General features: G+C 32.1%; 1 protein-coding gene across 1 annotated transcript in view; it reads left to right on the forward strand.

Annotated features, from left to right (window-relative positions):
* Positions 1–605: 605 nt before the first annotated feature.
* LOC127699815 (macrophage-expressed gene 1 protein-like) overlaps positions 606–20093 on the forward strand; it is a 59146-nt gene continuing 39658 nt past the window's right edge. The window contains exon 1 of the mRNA XM_052203188.1: positions 606–661. The gene's annotated coding sequence lies outside the window, so the exon portion shown is untranslated. The remainder of the gene's footprint in view (positions 662–20093) is intronic.

A 20093-nucleotide genomic window follows, 5' to 3' on the forward strand; every position in this document is an offset into this window, starting at 1 on the left:
CATTGACAACTGAATATAATATTCCTCATTGTCCACGTTATGCATAAACAATTTGTTGTATATTGGCATGAACTAAATATTTTAATATTTTCATTTAAATGTATGACAAATGAAAACAGTATTTTATGATATTGCTGCGTCAAAATGATTTTTCAGATTTATCTTCAGAAGGAACGTTTAAATCAAATGGAAATAAAATAGGGCTTTTATAATAATTTTAAAAAAGAATATCGAATTATGTTTTTTTTTTTTTTACTCAACATTACATTTATTCTTATCAATATGCAACAGGGAATCAGAAATATGATTGAAATACAATTTTAAAATCTATAGTTTTATTGTGATATCAATAATGACCGTCCTTGTAAAAGTATGTCTTCCTGTGGGTCTTAAGTCACTGATTATCCCGCTTGGTATGAATATATTATATAACTCCCAAATTTGTTTACAATTAAGACTATCTACATTTGCATATGTTGTGTGTTTATGTTAATACGGTGACAAAATTAACAAAGACTTTTTTGTTCAACATAGACATATACAAACAAAACGCATTATTTGATCAGGTGATTGGGCGTTTCGTATAAAAACGGGTGCGTAGAAATATTTAACATTTTGTTTTGCACAGAAAGTAGCAGATAAAAACCAGCTTGAAAAGGAGGTATGTTCTTAATTTTGTAAGATTTGTATCGAACATAAATTTAAAAGTTTGTTATATTAAACATATTTTTTCTTGTAATTTTAAAAACATACGTACAAAGGATTGAAGGTATTTCTGAGAAAAAAGTTTAGAAGAGTCATATATACCGCACTTGTTTATTCTACTTTTGAAAAAGGCCCAGTCTTAGATACATGCTTTTTTATTTATTTTGGAATCGTTTTTTAACTAGCTTTTAGTAACTGCGAGTACCTTCAGATCTGTGCTGTTTTGTGGGGTTTTTTTTTTTTGGTTAGTTTTTTTTCTTTGGCGTATCGATCTCATGAGTTGAGCCCTTTAAAACTTAACTTAACAGATTGTTCCGATTAGTGAAAAAATGCGGTGATCCAAGATGTTGGCCGTACGATGTGATAGAAGTAGGATAAAGTAAAACACTAAAATCAGGAAGAGTCATCAAATCAAATTTAAGTATGAACTGCAAATCAGAAAATATTATTTATTTTTCAACATGTCCCACTTGTAATGAAAGCTACATAGGTCAAACCAATAGAATATTTAATAGAGTCAGAGTCAACAAACAGAAAATAATCATTAATTTGAAATTCTTGAACTTGCTAGCTCAAATAACAGACTGAACTTAAATGATAATAGAAATCAAATTAACTGACAAAGCCAAAACAAGCTTTGCATTTCCTAAAATTTGAAGAAGAAAAAAAATTATTTTGGCATCATCTGAACTCATAGAAACTGCATTTTTAAAAGCGTAACTGTAAAGTTAGAAGTTTAACTTTAAAGGACAAATTATGATAATGGGCGTTTTTGATTTTCTCCCCAAATAAATTTATATTTATATCATTGTTAGCCTTTGTATAGAAACTTGATAAAACAATTATTTTTTTGGTGTTCCGGCGAAAGGAAAGTTGCCTACCAACGGTTTTATTAAATAGCCAAATTATCACTTATGCATAGCTTTATCTGTGCAAATTAGCACAATTCAAAATAGTATTTATTGTTTAAGAATAACTTGAAGTAACAAATGAATAGTCACTTCAATTTCAGTTAATAAAAATCTAAGCAACAACCAAGCAACAAAAACAAATGCCAAGTAACGGTACACAGATTGGTTACATTTGCCCCCTGGGATAAAAATATAGCAACGTTTGAAGATTTTTAGCTGTCATAAATGGTTTTTCATATGATGTAAACCATATATGATGTATAAGTGATTGCTATTCTGCTTTACGAAGTTCATATTGAGCATAGCAACCCAAAGTTGTTTAGCAACCACCAACAATTAGTAATCTGAATTTAACTACTAAAGAGATTTAAAAAAAAATTAAAATAAATACAAATCAGACAGGTGTATAAGAATAGCAAGTAGTAAGCAATGACAAGTAATTTCAATTGAAAATCGTGTTTATCAACAAATAAGCAACCACAATTATTGTGCTTAACAACGGTTTAATAATGGGTTCCTTTTGTTATCTGAAGTATGAATTTACCATCATTATTTATTTTGATGAAGCTCATATCGAACATAATAACTCATGTGTTGCTAACCACAACAGACACCAATTAAATTAAAAACATGTTCAAATGAATTGGTCATATTATTCCCACAAAATAGCATAAATGAAATCAGATTGTCAAATAATTTACAGTAAGCAATGAACAGTCGGTCAAATCTTTATGCTTCACTAAATATTTATTAAAAACCTACCGACAGAAAAGGAAAATTATAAACATATGAACTCTAAAGTTATTATACTAGCATTCATATAAAGCAAAGTCAGAAAAGAAAGTCGTCATACCGAAATTCATAAATATAAGTCAAGGTTATGAATATAGTATTGGCAGTATCATTTACATAAAGGAGAGGCAAAGGATACCAAAGGGACATTCAAACTCTTAAGTCGAAAATAAACTGATAACGACATGCCTAAAAAAAAGACAAACAGACAAACAACAATACACAAAACAACATAGAAAATCAAAGACTGAGCAACACAAACCCCACCAAAAACTGGGGATGAATTCAGGGGCTCCGAAAGGGTAAGCAGATCCTACCCCACATGTGGCACCCGTCGTATTGCTCATGTAAGTACAAACCCGGTGATATGTTTACTTCGGTAGGTCACATTCCGGGGAAAGGGACGAGATTGTTAACGGCCAATCAACTTATGATGGCGTCCGTAAAATTAACGAAGCGACGATTTCAACTTCACCACTTTGAACTCTTAGTTTAATAGCTTCCTTGTGAGCAGCAACCCTCTATCAAGGAAATCATAATAGGAAACACAGGCCCTGGAATATCGTATCAACTGGAATATATATACTTCGTATGCAGGCGCTTATGGAATGTTACATAGAAATGGAAAGTTCACAGTTCGGAAGCTGAAATCATCTCGTTTGTCATAAAGTTTTGTTTTAAACCGACCCTCATTGTAAATTTCTAGATGTAAATCGACATATGAGGCAGACTTAATGGTATCTGTTGTATCCTTTATCACAAGTTGGATGAGTTAGATGTGTCAACATAGTCACCAAATTTTGAATTATTTAGTGAGAGAACATCATCTATACAGCGGAAGTGAAACTAAAGGATACTCTAACTTCTTTTCTTTCTTCCTAAGAAGTTCATGTATGAAGTCAGCATCATGTGAATACAAGAATGCCAAATGTTTGTTGAAAAACACGTCCTCCAACGTAACAAATATGTTGTCAATCAAGAAATCAAAGCGTCTTGATGATGTAAATTTCAGAGAATTTTTGTTTGAATCAGAATGATTTTTTACAAAGTACGATTTATCCCTTCCGAAGACAAGACACTTGTATTTACGTAAGCAATTCTTTTTTATGAAACAAAGCATGACCAAACATTTTAATTTGTCTTTTAGTTTGGAATGGGGAATAATTGTGTAAAGTGTAGAAAAGTCAAACGTTTTAATACTATTGCAAGATAAAATAATTTTAGATTGTACGTACTTTAAAAGATCTTTGGATTTTTTTAATATCCACATCTAATTTACGCCACCTCTAGAATAGGTAGTTTCACTTTAACTTTGAATTCCTGCTTTGATTGCTCCTCACATAGTTGTTATTAATTTGGAAAGAGGTTTCGTGGAGCACTTTGAAGTTCCTCTTCTCATGTTTAGTTGAAACCATATCCGGAAACCTTATTATTTTCTCTTACAGGAATACAACCACTTCGGACTAGGTCAACACTTGTTGAAATTTTCTTTTGAATAATAAAACCAAAAATAAGAATATATGAAATTGAACTAAATGGGCATAGTTAACCTATTGCTCAAGTCAGAAGTACCTGTTTTGTACTGCCCTACCTCTAGGAACCAGTGTATTCTTTGATAAGTCATAGGTTTGACAATTAATAATTGTCACTTGATATAAATTTTAGACAAACTAGTTATAAATGCTTGAAATTGTAGAAATAAACACACATATTCCTAGCTGCATACTTAAAAAAACACTTCATTAGTCTGTTTGCCATGGGTCTTATCTAATTTGTATATATGCAAGAAAAATATGTTGAAACTAAGCCATTTTTTGGTGTATGTTTTTATTGGCAATTCAAAACAGGAGCTAAGAAAATAGAAATGCTATTTCAACAACAATCTGTTATTTTATGAAAAAAAAACTTATCACATTAGTAAGTGCAAAATAGTCCTTAAATAATCTTTAAAAATGAATGAGATATGAATAGGGTATCAATAGATATAGGAAGATGTGGTATGAGTGCCAATGAGACAACTCTCCATCCAAGTAACAATTTATAAAAGTAAACCATTATAGGTCAAGGTACAATATATAAATTACAGTATAAAATAATTACCTAAAGCTTGCTTTCAGTATAAACCTCACTGTAGACGGAATTATATTTTTTCCTTTGAAATAGCTTCTTGTAATCTATTATACCAATATATTGTTGTTATATATTTTAACTGCACTTTTTCATATTGCATGTTTTCATGTTTCACGTAGGTTTTGTGTTGTCAATTAATCAATATAAAAAGAGTGATGGTTGGATCTAAATAGTGTTAAAATTCCACTTGTGCATATGTTTGTCCATAGTCAGGCCTATAGTGAGTTGTAAGCTTATGTCATACTAGAATCATTATTTTTTATCTTTGTGTCTTTTTTGTTTTTCTTATTTGAGAATTTTGTCTTGAATGCGAATCGGTGAGTTTTTTTTATTGAATTTGAATGTGAATTATTGTAGGTTTTTTTTATTCTCGCGAGATGATTTAAGATTTGACATTTTGTCCCAGAAGATACTGGTCTACTTTGATTTTTTTTGTTAACTTTGCATAAATCTTCAAGTTGGATTATTCTAATTCATCAGGAATGTTTGAGAGAACTGCTACGAAAGTATGCACCAACCTTTATCATATTTCAAACATTTTTTTAATGACCTATCTTACTCTTTCAAATCCTTTTTTTAAGATTTTCCACGATAGCAATATTAAAATTTTAACGATGATGGGAGTGTTTTTAAAGACCTTGACTGGCTGTAAAGCCCTAGCACGGTAGGAATCAAAATGAGTTTGATTTAAAAAGACCTTATTATAAAGTTAACTCAGAAGATGTAACTGAATATTTGAAAAACGTATTGAATGGAAATTAAATCCTCATATTTCAAGGGGCACCTCTCTGTATTTATATAATAAAGCGATGTTGTCTGCACTGCGGTAAATTTTCCCCTGGTTTTAACTACAAATATAACATAGCTTTAAGAGAGTCACATGTTTAGGTATTTGAATACGTAATAACTATTGGTACGTGATATTCTGATTAATTGGAGACCAAGGAATAATCTCATAGCCCGTTCTGTTTCGTTTGTAATATTATACATGCATGGACTTGTCAAAATTGTAAACACTCAATTTTCAAATTCAGATATAAGCGCCAACGTAGACCATCACGAATTTTTATAAAGTGAAATGTTTATAAGAGTAGAGTTGATAGCTGAAAATTTAATGATGGTCTATGTTGGTGCTGATGTCGAATTTCGTCCTCAAACATTAATTTATTGTAGATTTTTGACGACTTTCGTCGTTCGTAGTCTTTTCAAGGTCTCTGTTTGCACACATCTGAGTACATTATACCCCCCAAAAAGGTGCTACAGATCATTTCACATGCAGGATTGGGTTCAACTTCAAAGTTTTAAAATTCGTGAAAAAGTGGCCAGAAATGGCCATTATGATACCTTGTCCTTTAACAGAATATCTATCAGTATAATCTCCTACTTTCCAAAATGATATACACTGCACTCTGTTACATCGTTCAGGGAAAACCAAAAATAAGTTATTTTTTGTTTGATTGGTAGACGATTTTTTTCTTTCTATATTATCCATGAATATATTGTTTTATCAGTTACAAGATAAAGTTAATTTAGGTTCTATTACTTTATTTTGACGCTATAGCTGATAGATTTAAAGATGTGTTTCTTACGTCCAGTTGTAAATATGGTAAGCGTATTAGTAATACAAACCATGAATAACCAAATATTAATGTTAAATAAATCAGATAAATGAGCTATTGTGAATACCACTGAAAAAATGCAGTAGGGATGACAAATTTAGACTTTATTAATGGAGGATTATTTCTTCTCAATTTAGTGTAATGATCGTTACTATGCAATACAGAGTTCCATTATTCAAACACTAGTTAACACCAACCACAGTCAGGTTTTTCGTATATTTAACAAAGCTTCTTGTTGACAGTATAACTATCGAGCACTTATTCAAGTGATGAACAGCTTGATGAATTACCTGTTGTGTTTTTAATTATTGTCCATTATTATCTGAAATCGTATATGCACATCGTTGAAACGTTCGATAAACAGGTTTGGAAAACTGATAGTTGAGCACATTATGCTATTTGATATGCATTTAAGCCCTGACAATATCCTGTTCTAATCAAATAACCATTTTAGCTATTGTTACCAAATCGATGTAAAGTTTGATATTGACTTCTGTCTAGTAAATGTCTAAAACTTAACCTGAATTTTCAATGTTTGCAATATTTTAGACCGAAACAAATGAAACATAGCTATAATGTTTTATAGTCAAAAATAGCTTTTGGTGAGATTATCTTGTGAGTTTCCATATCTTATTGGATATACAAACATTGCTCTTATTGGTTCATTTTATAAGTTTGTTTGTTTTTTCTTGAAATACCCCTTTCCCAACTTTCTCAATTATATTTTATGTTTGGATTACTATATTTCAATTCAATCAACAATCTTTGATAACAATAAGACATATAGGTATGAACGTTGTTATTTGAGTAGATATTAACAAATTAGAACTTGTAATAGTGGAAAGAGTCTCATTTCGGTCACTATTATCATCCATGTGCATGTTTCATTGTATAACGCATATATTAATACTAGTCCAATTTGAGCTTGAATTAAGTGAAATAGATCGTAGAATTTAGATAAGTAAAACAAAAGTCAATATAGCAAGTTTGATTCTGTTATAGGCGTAGTACTACTAATTCGGCCGTGTCAAAAAGAACATTAAAAAAAGTAGTACAAATTACAAATAAAAAAAGTTCCTACGTCAATACGTAAAATGTTTGGATAATGGAAGCTTGAAGGACTTGGAATCACAGTAGAACCCTTTTTAAAAGTTCCTTTTGAATAATACAAAATATATGAAATTAAAATAGGATGGCATATGTGCACTGCTGCTCAGATCAAAAGTACCTGTTTTTTCACAACCCAAATTCCGAGGACCAATGAGTTCTGATATGCAATTAAAGGCATAATGATTTTTTTCAGCACAAGCCAGGATAAGGTAAAGTTTTGAACTTGAGACAAAATAGCTATGATCGCTTGAATTTGCAGAATTTTACATAGAAAGCAATGGGCTATGTATTAGTGGTATTATTCTCTAATAACTGTTAGTATGAATAATTCTTCAAGACGTAAGCATCGATCTCCAAGACGTTAATGACGCTGGTTGTTGAGTGATTATTAAGATATGAAGATAATGTAAAAAAAAATTGAAGAATTAAAAAGTTTCCAAATTCATCAATAGTTCCAACACATTCGTTTTCCCAGGAAAAAAAAACGATTTTGATTTGTATATGCTTACGCAAGTCCATAATTTTTAAAGCTATGAATTTGGATTATATGAACACATATATTTTCAAGATCATACTACTATGGATTGTCATGAAACAACTTAGAATAGGGGATTAATTTTATAAATACCTCGACTAAATTACTAGCAAAATTTCCCTGGAAAAGAGGACTTCTCAACTCAATTGCAACATGTTTTCGCGATCTTTTATCTCTCAGGAACAGAAACTTCTTTCATTCTGTCATTTTACCCGACTGCATCATTTTGATTAAATGTGGATGCGCAGAGTGGGTGATGCAAGCGTAGCAGGGGACAATTAACCTATAGATGCAACCAATCTCACTCATTTTTGAGTTCATGCGATCCCCTCAATAAGTGTTGTTCACCTGGAATCACATCTTCTAAATTGATTTCTGATATTTTGATATCAGTTAACCTTTCTTTTTCTCTTATTTATAGACGATATGTTTTATTTATTTCAGATATATAGAGGAATGCAAACTATGGATACAATTTTATTTATACAGATGTTCTTTTATTCATCATTTTTATCCAATGTATATTCAAACAGAACTTTTCCGATTGGACACCCGAGAGCGTGTGACATCGAGACAAAACCATTTTATGTTTTTGAGGTTCTACCAGGTCTAGGATGGGACAATCTTGTCAACAAAAACAGAGGAATGGTTATACATTTTAACTATTCCAAATGTAAAACTACTGCGGACCAACGTTATTTGATTCCTGATGGAATTGTCACAATACCGATCAAATCAAGCAGTATGCATGTGTTCTCAAAGACGTACGATCATTGGTCCGATTACAAAACTGATACTTCATTTTCCATCAATCTAGATGCATCTGTGAAAGACGAAGGCACGATTTCAGGCAGTTTTTCGACCGAGTTTGAACATGTAAAATCAAAACAGATTGAGGACAAATCGTTAACAACAAAAGTTCAAGCAAGATATGTAAGGTATACAGCGGAAGTTTTATCTGATGCTCAACTAGATCCCTCGTTTCGTTCACGTTTGCTTAAAATAGCCAATCATATACAACACAACCGCAAGTCGTCAGCACGCTACGAAAGCGAGTTACTCGTTCGAGATTTTGGAACACATGTTATCACAACAATTGACGCTGGGGCATCTATTGTCAAGGTTGACCAGGTAAAATCTTCAATAAAACAGGAGACAACAATGAATAAGCTCTCAATTTCACTAGCCGCTAGCTATTCTTTTCCAATCCTTGAGGACTATAAAGCATCTTCAAAAATTTCAATTTCTGATAACGATATTGAAAAGTACATAACTCATTTAACGGATTCGAACATCAGGACATATGGGGGACCGGCACTAAATCCTGACAATTTTACGTTTGGAAAATGGGTCTCAGAAATTGCTGACGATTTAGTTGCAGTTGACAGAAATGGGTTTCCATTAGTTCATTTCGTAACAACAACAACACTACCTGAATTATCCGAGTATCTTGTTCACGAGTTAACACAAAGTATCAGCACTGCAATTTTGACGTATTATACACACAATAAATATCCCGGATGTACAAAGATGGATGCACCTAACTTTAGTTATATTGCTAACGTTAACGATGGCACATGTCATACTCCTTTAACAAACTTTAGCTTTGGGGGAGTTTTTCAGACATGCGACCAATATGGGGATCTTATGGATGAGAACCTTTGTGGACAGTTTGGAACAAAAAATCCAAAAACACAAAGTTACAGCTGTCCAGTTGGATACGAACAAATACTTCTATACACCAGCGAAACATCCAAATCTCAGCAACAGCATACATGTCAAACTTGTTATCTATTCTTTAGTTGCTGCAAAGACGAATCATACTTCGGTACAGCAAATTTTACCACCTATTGTTGTCATGCTCCAAAAGATTCAGCGGTAAGTCAGCATAGCGGATATATATTCGGAGGACTATATTCTGATACAACCAACAATTTTGTTACACAATCTCAATCATGTCCGCGATTTTACCTACCACTGACAATTACATCTAACGTTCATGTATGTGTCAGTGATGATTACGAACTCGGGACAGCGTTCGCTGTTCCTTTCGGAGGATTTTACAGTTGTTCCAACGGTAATCCGATGGCTTCAGTTAATGCTTCGAAATCTTGTCCGCACGGATACAGCAGCCATTTAGCAACCATTGACAATAACTGCGAAATAATGTATTGTGTTTTCACAGGTTTTTTATCTAATTTAAAATCTCCTCTCTTAAAAATTCCTCCCTTTACAAAGATTCCAGCAGAAAGCATTAAACCTCTCGCTAACGCTAATTATATTATATCGCATAACGGACAGTCCTGGATGCATTTAATTGAATCTGCTACTACAAATCATGAACTAGAAGAAAACAAATGGACGCCATCACAATCCGCTCAAATGGAAATAAGCAATTTGATCATAAAATTTAACAATAATCAAGTTAAAATTCCTGCAGAAAAAAACATTTCGAGAGCTACCGGCTTCGGACTGTCAGTGGGTTTTATGACTACACTTTGTCTTACTGTTGGGATTATCGTCGTAATAAAATGAAATCGCCAAATAAGACTAACAATAAATGCAAGAAGAAGAAAAAAAAATTCCAAAATAAATTCTTGAATTAAAATTGAATGACATAAATCAATAGTTTAATTTTGGATGTAATACGTCTTCTGATTGGCTGAAAGTTTTTTTATATATCAGCTCGATTTAATCAATTACATACAAAAACAAAAAATTATATATAAAAACAAAAAATCTTCATGTGATTGATTATTAATCGATTGCATATGTCAGTAATCGTGCTCATACCTTGTCATATATTATGAAAATGACAAGGTGACAGGGATAGTAAAAGATTTAGCTATCTGTGCAACTACGTTGCAAAAAAAGATATATACGAATTAAATAAAATAATATTATTTTGCAAGAATAATAGTGCAGCATGCTAATCGGCCTTTATCCACCTTTTTCCGATCGAAGGTAGATCTGGTGTACATTAATGCAAGCACATGAAGCAGATGTTAGGCAATAAATCCAGACTGAGATTTGAGATGAGGCTCAATGTTCAATGAAATATTGAAGTAAAATTTAGAATATTGAAATACTATTTCTATTCACAAATATTAACGCATAATTTGAAAACTTTCTCACTTACTGTCATTACAAAAAAATAAATATTTCATTATTGTGATTACAGAATTAAAAAAAAAGGTTAGTTTTCTGACATACAGAAATATGTCAAGAAGATTTCTTTTATTTTTTCCTTGATTCATCAGTGGTCCCAGTGATATATTATATAAGGTTAATTAAAGATTAGGATATTATTAAGTGATTAGTTATGCATTGGTCTTTTTTTTTTGTCTCGAGGCTTGTCTCATTGGGTTGAGGGAAAGCCGAGGAAAATTGAGCTGGCCGAGGACAAATATTAAGGTACAGAAGTAATATCTTTCTTACTTAATTTATCGTTTTCTGTGTTTTATTTCTTTTCACAAGATCTTTACATTTTGTACTTTGACCGTTATCTATTCCGATCTGAGTTTCGTTTCATGAGCTTCAGAAACAAAAAGAAAATGAATAAAATTATGAGTTACTTATGATATTTGATCATAAGACAACTATCCATTGGCCAACTGATCATAGAACAATTCATAAGCTTGGTCCGGTTAAAAAATTTCACATTTAAAGAACATCGGAAAGAAAAGTAAACAGTAAATTGAGTTGCAACTACTTAACTGTAAAAAATGCTTTTAAACAGTTAAATAGTTATGAGGGTATGGATGGGTTTTTAATGTCCGTATTCTTTAGATTATCAGGGCATTTTTCTTTATCTTTAATAATAACGCTTATACCTGTGAACCTATGTAATAAAATTGCAGGTCACTGAAGAAGGAAATCTCAGGTTATAACGCGTACGAACTTTTGTCAGCTGAATTTAAGTATTTAGGGGACATGTTTTTTTTATATTTTAAATCAAACAGTTTCCAAAACATGTTCACCTGGTTAAATATTAACCGATATTAATTTAAGTCTTTAATTTTCTTTTTTCAATGCATTTATAAGCCATTGAAGTATTAATGTATCATACCATGTCATCTAGTTATCTAAAGATGCACAAGCGTTAAGCTTTACATTAAAGTATGGCTATGTAGCATCTAACTAACAGGGTGGTGTTTAACGACCTTGACTGGCTAGTAAGCCCTAGTATGATCGATATGTAGCAACAATTGGAGGTAGTTGGTATTATTATATTTAATGTATGCTTTCAAAGGAAGTAGATATGAAAAAATAAATTTCAAAATATCAATTTTTTAAATGTTCTTAGGTAAAAAAATAATAGAAAGTAGTATTCTGATATGTATTTGCATTCACTTTGCCTTATATTTAATCTTTTTACCCCAAAAAAATCATAAATGCAAGGAGTATATATTGTGAAGGATGGCAAAAAAGGGGGAGTAACTCAAATGTTTTGTCAAACATTTTTGAAATGCTCTTACAGCCAGAAACAACCTTTAAATTGTAGCTAACAAAAGACACAAATCAATAGTAAAATTTAACAAGATTTATCATACCATTTTACAAGAAATATTACACAAATAGAAATGTCAACTTAACTGTTAAAATATATGTCCGATCTTTTGTCTTTTCTTTATCCGGAATTCTTCTCTCAACTGTAACGGAATATGGTAGAAGGTGAACTCCTAGAGAACCTTAGAAGGGAAACTTCTAGAATATTGTAGAAGTTTAAATTACGCATCGTTGATTAGGATCATTTAGGAATTATTGTGTTATTCAAAATAGAAAGTTCTAATCATTGATTACATGATTGTTCCAGTGATTTCCAAACTGCATAATTATAACATTATTTTGTAAACAACTATAACCCAATTAAATAAACACTACAAGGCCCAACAAAACAGAATAGGCCAAGATAAACAAACATGATAGGTACAATATCATAAAACCTCCCCTCCTTAAAAAAAGTTTGAGTGTAACGAGAACTTTTCATGAACAGTATATACACAAATATATAGTATGTATACAGTGTTTTAATAAGATCTAGATAAAGCATCTGCTATTACATTATCTTTACCTTAAATATGTTTTACAATAACATCATATTCCTGTAACAATTAACTCCACCTAGTCAACCTCTGGTTCTTGTTTTTCATTTTTTGTATGAAGGTGAGAGGATTATGATCAGTGTAAACAAGAATAGGATGCATAGTGGGATTTAAATATACAGCAAAATGCTGAAATGCAGATAACAGTGCAAAACACTCTTTTTTAATAATTAAATAATTTTTCTGATGTTTATCCAATTTCTTGGAAAAATATGAAATAGATTTCTCAACATTATCATCTGTTTCTTGATATAAAACAGCTCCAACTCCTACATCACTTGCATCAACGGCAAGTTTGAATTTTTTTTTAAAGTCTGGAGTGATCAGAACTGGACTGTTTATTAAAAGTGATTTACTATTTTCAAAAGCATTTTGACTATTATCACTCCAGATGAATTTAGAATCTTTCGGTAAAAGAGGAGTCAATGGTTGAACAACAGTAGTAACATTTGAACAGAATTTCCTGTAAAATCCAATCATGTCTAAATATATCATCAGTTATTTTTTATTTGTAGGAGGAGGAAATTTGGTAATTGCATCCACTTTAGCCATAATAGGTTTCACTTGACCTTGGCCAACTGTATGCCCTAAATAATCAACATTGGCCTGACAAAATTCACTTTTACCGAAATTTACAGTCAAATTGGTTGTGACAATCTATTAAAAATAGCATATAAATGTGTTTGATGCTCTTCCCAGCTATCACTACATACAATAAGATCATCAATGTAAGCATAACAACAGTCTAAATCTTTTATAACATTATTGATCATTCTTTGAAATGTAGCTGGAGCACTTTTCATACCAAACGGCATGACAGTATACTGAAATAAGCCGTCTGGTGTGACAAAAGCTGATATGTCACGAGCTCTCTGTGACAAGGGTACCTGCCAGTAACCTTTCAATAAATCAAATTTGCTCACAAATGTTGCTTGCCCAATATTATCAATGCAATCGTCTATCCTTTGAATCGGATAGGAATTAGATTTTGAAACTGAATTTACTTTCTGAAATCAGTAACGAAACGACAGGTTTTATCTGGTTTGGGCACAAGGAGACAAGGAGAGCTCCATTCACTGTTCCTCGGCTCAATAATATCATTGTCAACCATATATTTGATTTCCTGTCTCATAAATTCAAGTTTTAGCGGATTGAGCAGATAAGGATGTTGCGTAATTGGAGAAGCATCGCCTACATCAACATAATGACAAACAACAGTGGTTTTGTTTGGCACATCTGGAAAAAGATTTATAAAAGCAAATACCAAAGATTTCAATTTTTCTCTACGATCAAAAGTCAGATGTGCAAGTTTTGAGTCTAAATTTGACAAAATTTCTGAATTTTTCATCTTACTGTTTGTTCATTAGTCCTAGAATCAAAAGGTGGTTGAATTATATCTGGTTTGTATGATCGTTTTTCAATTTAACCATGGCTAAAGTGGCAACTGGTTTACTCACATCTTCATTAGTACGTTCAAAATATGGTTTTAACATATTAATATGACACACTCTAGTTTGTTTGCGCCGACCTGGAGTTTTTACAATATAATTCAAATCATTAAATTTACTCTCTATTGTATAAGGGCCAAAATATTTAGCCTGTAAAGGATGTCCAGGGTCTGGCAAAAATACAAGTACCTTATCAACAGGCTCAAAAACTCTGGCCCTGACATCTTTATCATTCCATATTTTCATCTTTTTCTGAACAGTTTTTCTGAGCAACTTGACAAGCAGTATACAATTTTTCTTTTAATCTAGATACATAGTCAGTGTGTTCAGTAATCCATTTTTTCCTTAACCAATTTTAAAGGTCCCCTTACAGTATCACCAAACACCGGCTCAAAGGGGCTGAAACCAAGGGTTTCTTGAACAGCCTCTCGGACCGCAAAAAGTAGAAAGTGAACACTATCATCCCAGTCCCTGTCAAATTGAAGACAAAGAGGTTCTAATCATGTTTTTCGATGTTTGATGAAAACGTTCTAAGACACTTTGAGATTCTAGATGATAAGTACTTGACCTATACTGAGCAATTCCTAACTGGTATACGACCTGCTGAAATAAACCTGACATGAAATTTGAACCCTGATCGGACTGTATGACTTAGGAAGTCCTACTAACGTGAAAAATTTGATAAGAGGTTTGACAAAAGCTGGTGTCTTCAAATACCTTAACGGAATAGCCTCAGGAAATCGAGTGGATGTACACATAATCGTCAATAAATACGCATTTCCAGTCTTTGTCTTTGGTAATGGTCCAACGCAATCAATTAGTACTCGGTTTTATGGTTCTTCAAATGCTGGAATTTTTAAAAGTGATGCTGTTGGTATTTTCTGGATGGGCTTGCCAACAACCTGGCATATATGGCATGATTTGCAGTATTCTTTGACATCATTTTTAAGTCTGGGCAAGTCTTCTTTATACCTAAATGTCCGGCCAATGGGGTGTCATTGGCAAGGCCAATAATTTCTTGCCTATGGATTTAGGCACCACCACTTGGTATACCACTCTCCATTCCTCCTCTGGGATAGCATCAGGTAACCTCCATTTCCTGATTAAAATTCCGTCTTGATGGTTGTAGCATTCGGCCACTTTGTGTGCGTCCTCCTGTGGCTGAGCTCTCTTTCGGAGCTGAAGAACTTAGGGTCTTTATTTTGTTCTTCCACAAAATTTAGTTTGTCTAATGAATGGCTGTACACGTCTGGCCATGGCATAGATACACTTAGGAACCGTTAATGTCGGCAAGGAAAGTGTCAGAAAGGTCCATATAATCATACCGGTCTTCTTGTAAATCCTCATTTTGTTGTTTTCTTGGTATCGCCCTAGAAACAACACAAGCTGGACACAGTTTGGCATCATCTTCAGGTGATTTAACATCCTCCAACGGTTTACTGGTAACAATCGGTTCAACAACCACTTTGTTTCTAGCTAGATGATTTCCTAGCAATAATGAAACACCTTCAACAGGGAGATCCCGGAGGAGCCCCCAATTTCTGTTATGGTCAGAAATCATCCTTAAATTGTAGCCAACAAAGACACAAATCAATAGTAAAATTTAACAAGATTTATTATACAATTTTACAAGAAATATTACACAGATAGAAATGTCAACTTAACTATTAAAATACATGTCCGATCCTTTGTCTTTTCTTTATCCGGAATTTTCTCTTAACTGTAACGGAATATGTCTAATAAGTTCAAAATCTAGTATGATGTAGTTAACGTAAATAAAAGTGTCAATCCAACAACTCCAGAGAACTTCAGAGAATCCAAGTATATTAATGTCTCATTAATCTAATTTCGGTGTCTGTATATATAGTTGTCACGGAAACTGCTAGAACACTGTAGAAGGGAAACTCCTAGAAAACTTAAGAAGGGAAACTCCTAGAGAACCTTAATAGGGAAACTTCGAGGAATATTGTAGAAGTTTAAATTACGCATCGTTGATTATAATCATTCCGTAATTAGTATGTAAGTCAAATAGAAAGTTCTTATCATTCCATCAGTATCTATGATTGTTCCACAATTTCTAAACCGCACAATTGTAACATTATTTTGTAAACAGCTATAACCCAATTATATAAACACTACATGGCCACACAAAACAGAATAGTCCAAGATAAACAAACATGATAGTTACAATATCATAACAATGCACAAATTATTTATTAATTTGAGCTACGGTAATTGGCGTTGATTAACAGTGTGTTTGACACCAAAACTGTCAAGTGAAGCCATGCACTTAATGAATCACTTAACTTCACAGTTAACACAGCTAGTTGAACTTCAATTTCTAGGAAGAATTACGAATTTGCCAGTATTTCAAAGGAAAATTACTTATGAAATCAGTCTAAAGGCTCAAGAACCCGGGTGAAAACGGGTCATTTTCCGAATTCCCGGGTTATTTAATGACCCAGCGGGTATTTTAAAATTCCCGGGTGAGAGGTGAAATTTTCGGGTATCACCCGCAGGATACGGGTCAGTTGACAGGTATCTAATTAAAGAAAATTAATTTTTAAAATCACTATCTTGAGAATTTTACAGTTTAAGACTGTCTTATACTGTAAAATTCTCAAGATAGTGATTTTACAAATTAATTTTCTTTAATTTGATGATTTTTTAATTCATCACACTCTTCATTTCTGTAATCAGTATTGCATTACCTTTTTCTTGTATTTACCACAGTTATTCTTTTTCCTTTTGCACCCAATTATTCTTCATTCCTTATATTGTTTGCTCATTTTTCTCTATTCATAATTTTTTTACCATATACTTAATATAGTAAACACCATGCAGACCCTCAGATATGAAATCGACATGAAATGAGCTTTGTGATTATCTACAGACCCGTTTTCCGCAGCTGACACATTACATTGTCTGCTTACAGGTTGCAATTGGTACAGCTGTTCCACAAACCACTCCTCTTTTGAGGAGATATATAATATTGATAGATATTTTGTTTTGTTTACGTACTGGTTCCCAGATATGATATCTATGGTTCATCTCATAGAGACACAACTTGGAAATGTCACCCGTATAAACACGCTTGGATAGCGGCCAACTTGAATTCTGAGGAAGAAACCGAAGTTAATGGAGGGGTAATACAGAATAAATGTTGAAAATATGGCTCACAGCCCTATGTTTTGACCTTTGAAAAAAAACAGTAGTGCATATTAACTTTGCATTCTGGGATATAATTTGTTTACGAAACTGCATAGTAAATGTGGCACAGTTTTAGCCGTAAAAGGAGTTCCTATGGGATAATGCATTGTTTATTATCATAGAAATTATCAACAAAATTTGAAAACTAACAAACAAAAACAAAGAAACGCTTGAAAAACACATTCATAATATAAATAAACAGAGTGACTAGCACCACGTAAATTGAAATGCATCAAATATCATTGAAACAGAATATTAGGGTTGGTGCTTTTATACCATAAAACAAGTTAATTGATATTTTTGATCGATAATAGCTTCATGTTTTACATCAAATGTTTGAGCAGTAGGGTTCAAAATTACCCAAAATATCAAACTTTTAAAATGCGTGTTTTATAGCATTTTACTGATAATTTACAAATTAATATTATCACGTTTGAAAATGGCGCACTATCAAATATCCAAGTATTATGTCTGTTACACAATATCAAAATTGCATCGACATAATTTAAAATGCAAATGAACTGTTTCTTCCAAGAATAACAATTTTTGTTAAAGGTTTAAAAGTTTCCCCACTGTATTTTACCAAGTATCACGAACAAAGTTGTTTTAAATAAGTGAACTATTTAGGGTCATCCAGTGAATATCTTTTGTTTAAATTACCAGACAGTTTCGCGATGGTTTTTATTTACTTTTTAGTAACCTGGTTTTTATTTACTTTTTAATAACCATTAGGAGTTAGCTTAAAAAAAGTACTTCCAAAAACCTAACCGTGTTTTTATGTTAAAGTCGACCAAAAGCGAAGGTCGTTACTTGTAAATGTCATTCAAGAGCATAAAAGATGCATCCCGTAGTAAAGTCTTAAATTAGGATTATATGTGAAAAATTTGCAGATGTTTTTTAAATTCAGAATTAAACATAGTAAGACATATCTTTCTTGTTGGTGCTGACTACATATATAAGTCGTTTTATAAAAACAACAACCATCCCAACATGTCAAAAAAAAAAAAAAAATACAAATGTAACAAAAATGCATCCAAAAAAATAAAAGAAAAATATTATCAATAAATATACAGTTTGAAGATAATTATGATACACTGTCTCGTTTTGTTCGTTTATAAACTTGTAAGTAAGAATATGATCATAATTTAAAATCTTTTGTATTTTCTGGTTTTTACAATTTTTCCTAAAAACGTGCCGTTCATTGTCTTTTAAGTTTGTCTATTCAGACAAGTATCGTTGCCCTTTGGGTAAAGACCTGATGTAAAATATCAAACTATCAACATCAGCTTAAATTTGGGTGAGAGACCATTCCTTATGATAGTTTGGTTTCGTCTTCAATAAGTACCAATCATCCGACTTTAGTTTGTAGATTTCCATGCAATAATGATGGTGGTAATATTATAACGCAATTAACGCGATAAATTTAATCTCAGGAGCAATAAATAACTTTGTCATTTTGTAATACAAAAAATGCTTGTCACTGCCTTTTATGTTAGAAGATTAAAATACCCGGTATTATGTATATATGCAATAGATATCATCTTATAGTGGGAATCCAGGTGTGTTGCGTTTCAAGTAACACATTAATCCTGAGACATCTTGAGAAACATGACATGTTCCATTGTTGTAAACTAATGAAAACCATCGATGTTCATAATCTAGTCTCCAACACAGTAATTATCTTTTTTATGTTGGAAAATTAAAATACCTGATATAAAATATATATGCAATAGATATCATTTTACTATGGGTATGCAGGTGTGTTGCGATTTAAGTTACATCTTTATCTTGAGACATTTTGAAAGACACGACATGTTCCTTTGTTGTTAACTACTGAATACCATCGGTGTTCATAATCTAGTCTCCAACACAGAAATTATCTTTTGTAATGTTGTATTAAAATTAATTAACAACTTGATTCTATCATTTATAAGTCTGCACCGGACTGTTAAAAGGTTGCCCAATAAATCATTCTGATTAGTGGATTTCACACGATGTATTCTTTGTTCAATAATTGGAATACTGGCATCTAATTACAAGTCACACGTGAGCATGTGAAGCTTTGAACGGTTTGAATAATGTTCATATTTTTTAAGTTCAAATAAAGAAGAGAAAATGATTTGGTTCGAGTGAGGCAAATGCATTAATATTTTAGTTATGTTAGTTACCAGAATCGATTGAAAAGCTGTATTATAGGCTGTTTACAGTGTGCCTAGTTAAATTAACGGTACTAATTTTATTGCACTAGATGTGGATAAATTAAAATGTCGATGTTATCTTAACAATTTGACACACTGTCTTTAAACTATGATGTTAATAAAAAGAAAACCCTGATCATCCCCAAATTGTTGCAGTTTTTGTGAAACGTAATTCTAGATATAAAAAATGTAAATAAATACAAATTACAACCGTACAAAGCTAATGTTTGATTTTTTAAATAAAATTATTATATAAAACGACATTTTTCGACGGGATCATTTTTCATATGTTTTAAACATTGGTAGTGAATGTTAATTAAAAGGTATGCA

Source organism: Mytilus californianus, unplaced genomic scaffold, assembly GCF_021869535.1.
Source record: "Mytilus californianus isolate M0D057914Y unplaced genomic scaffold, xbMytCali1.0.p SCAF_41, whole genome shotgun sequence".
In the NCBI taxonomy this organism is placed as follows: domain Eukaryota; kingdom Metazoa; phylum Mollusca; class Bivalvia; order Mytilida; family Mytilidae; genus Mytilus; species Mytilus californianus.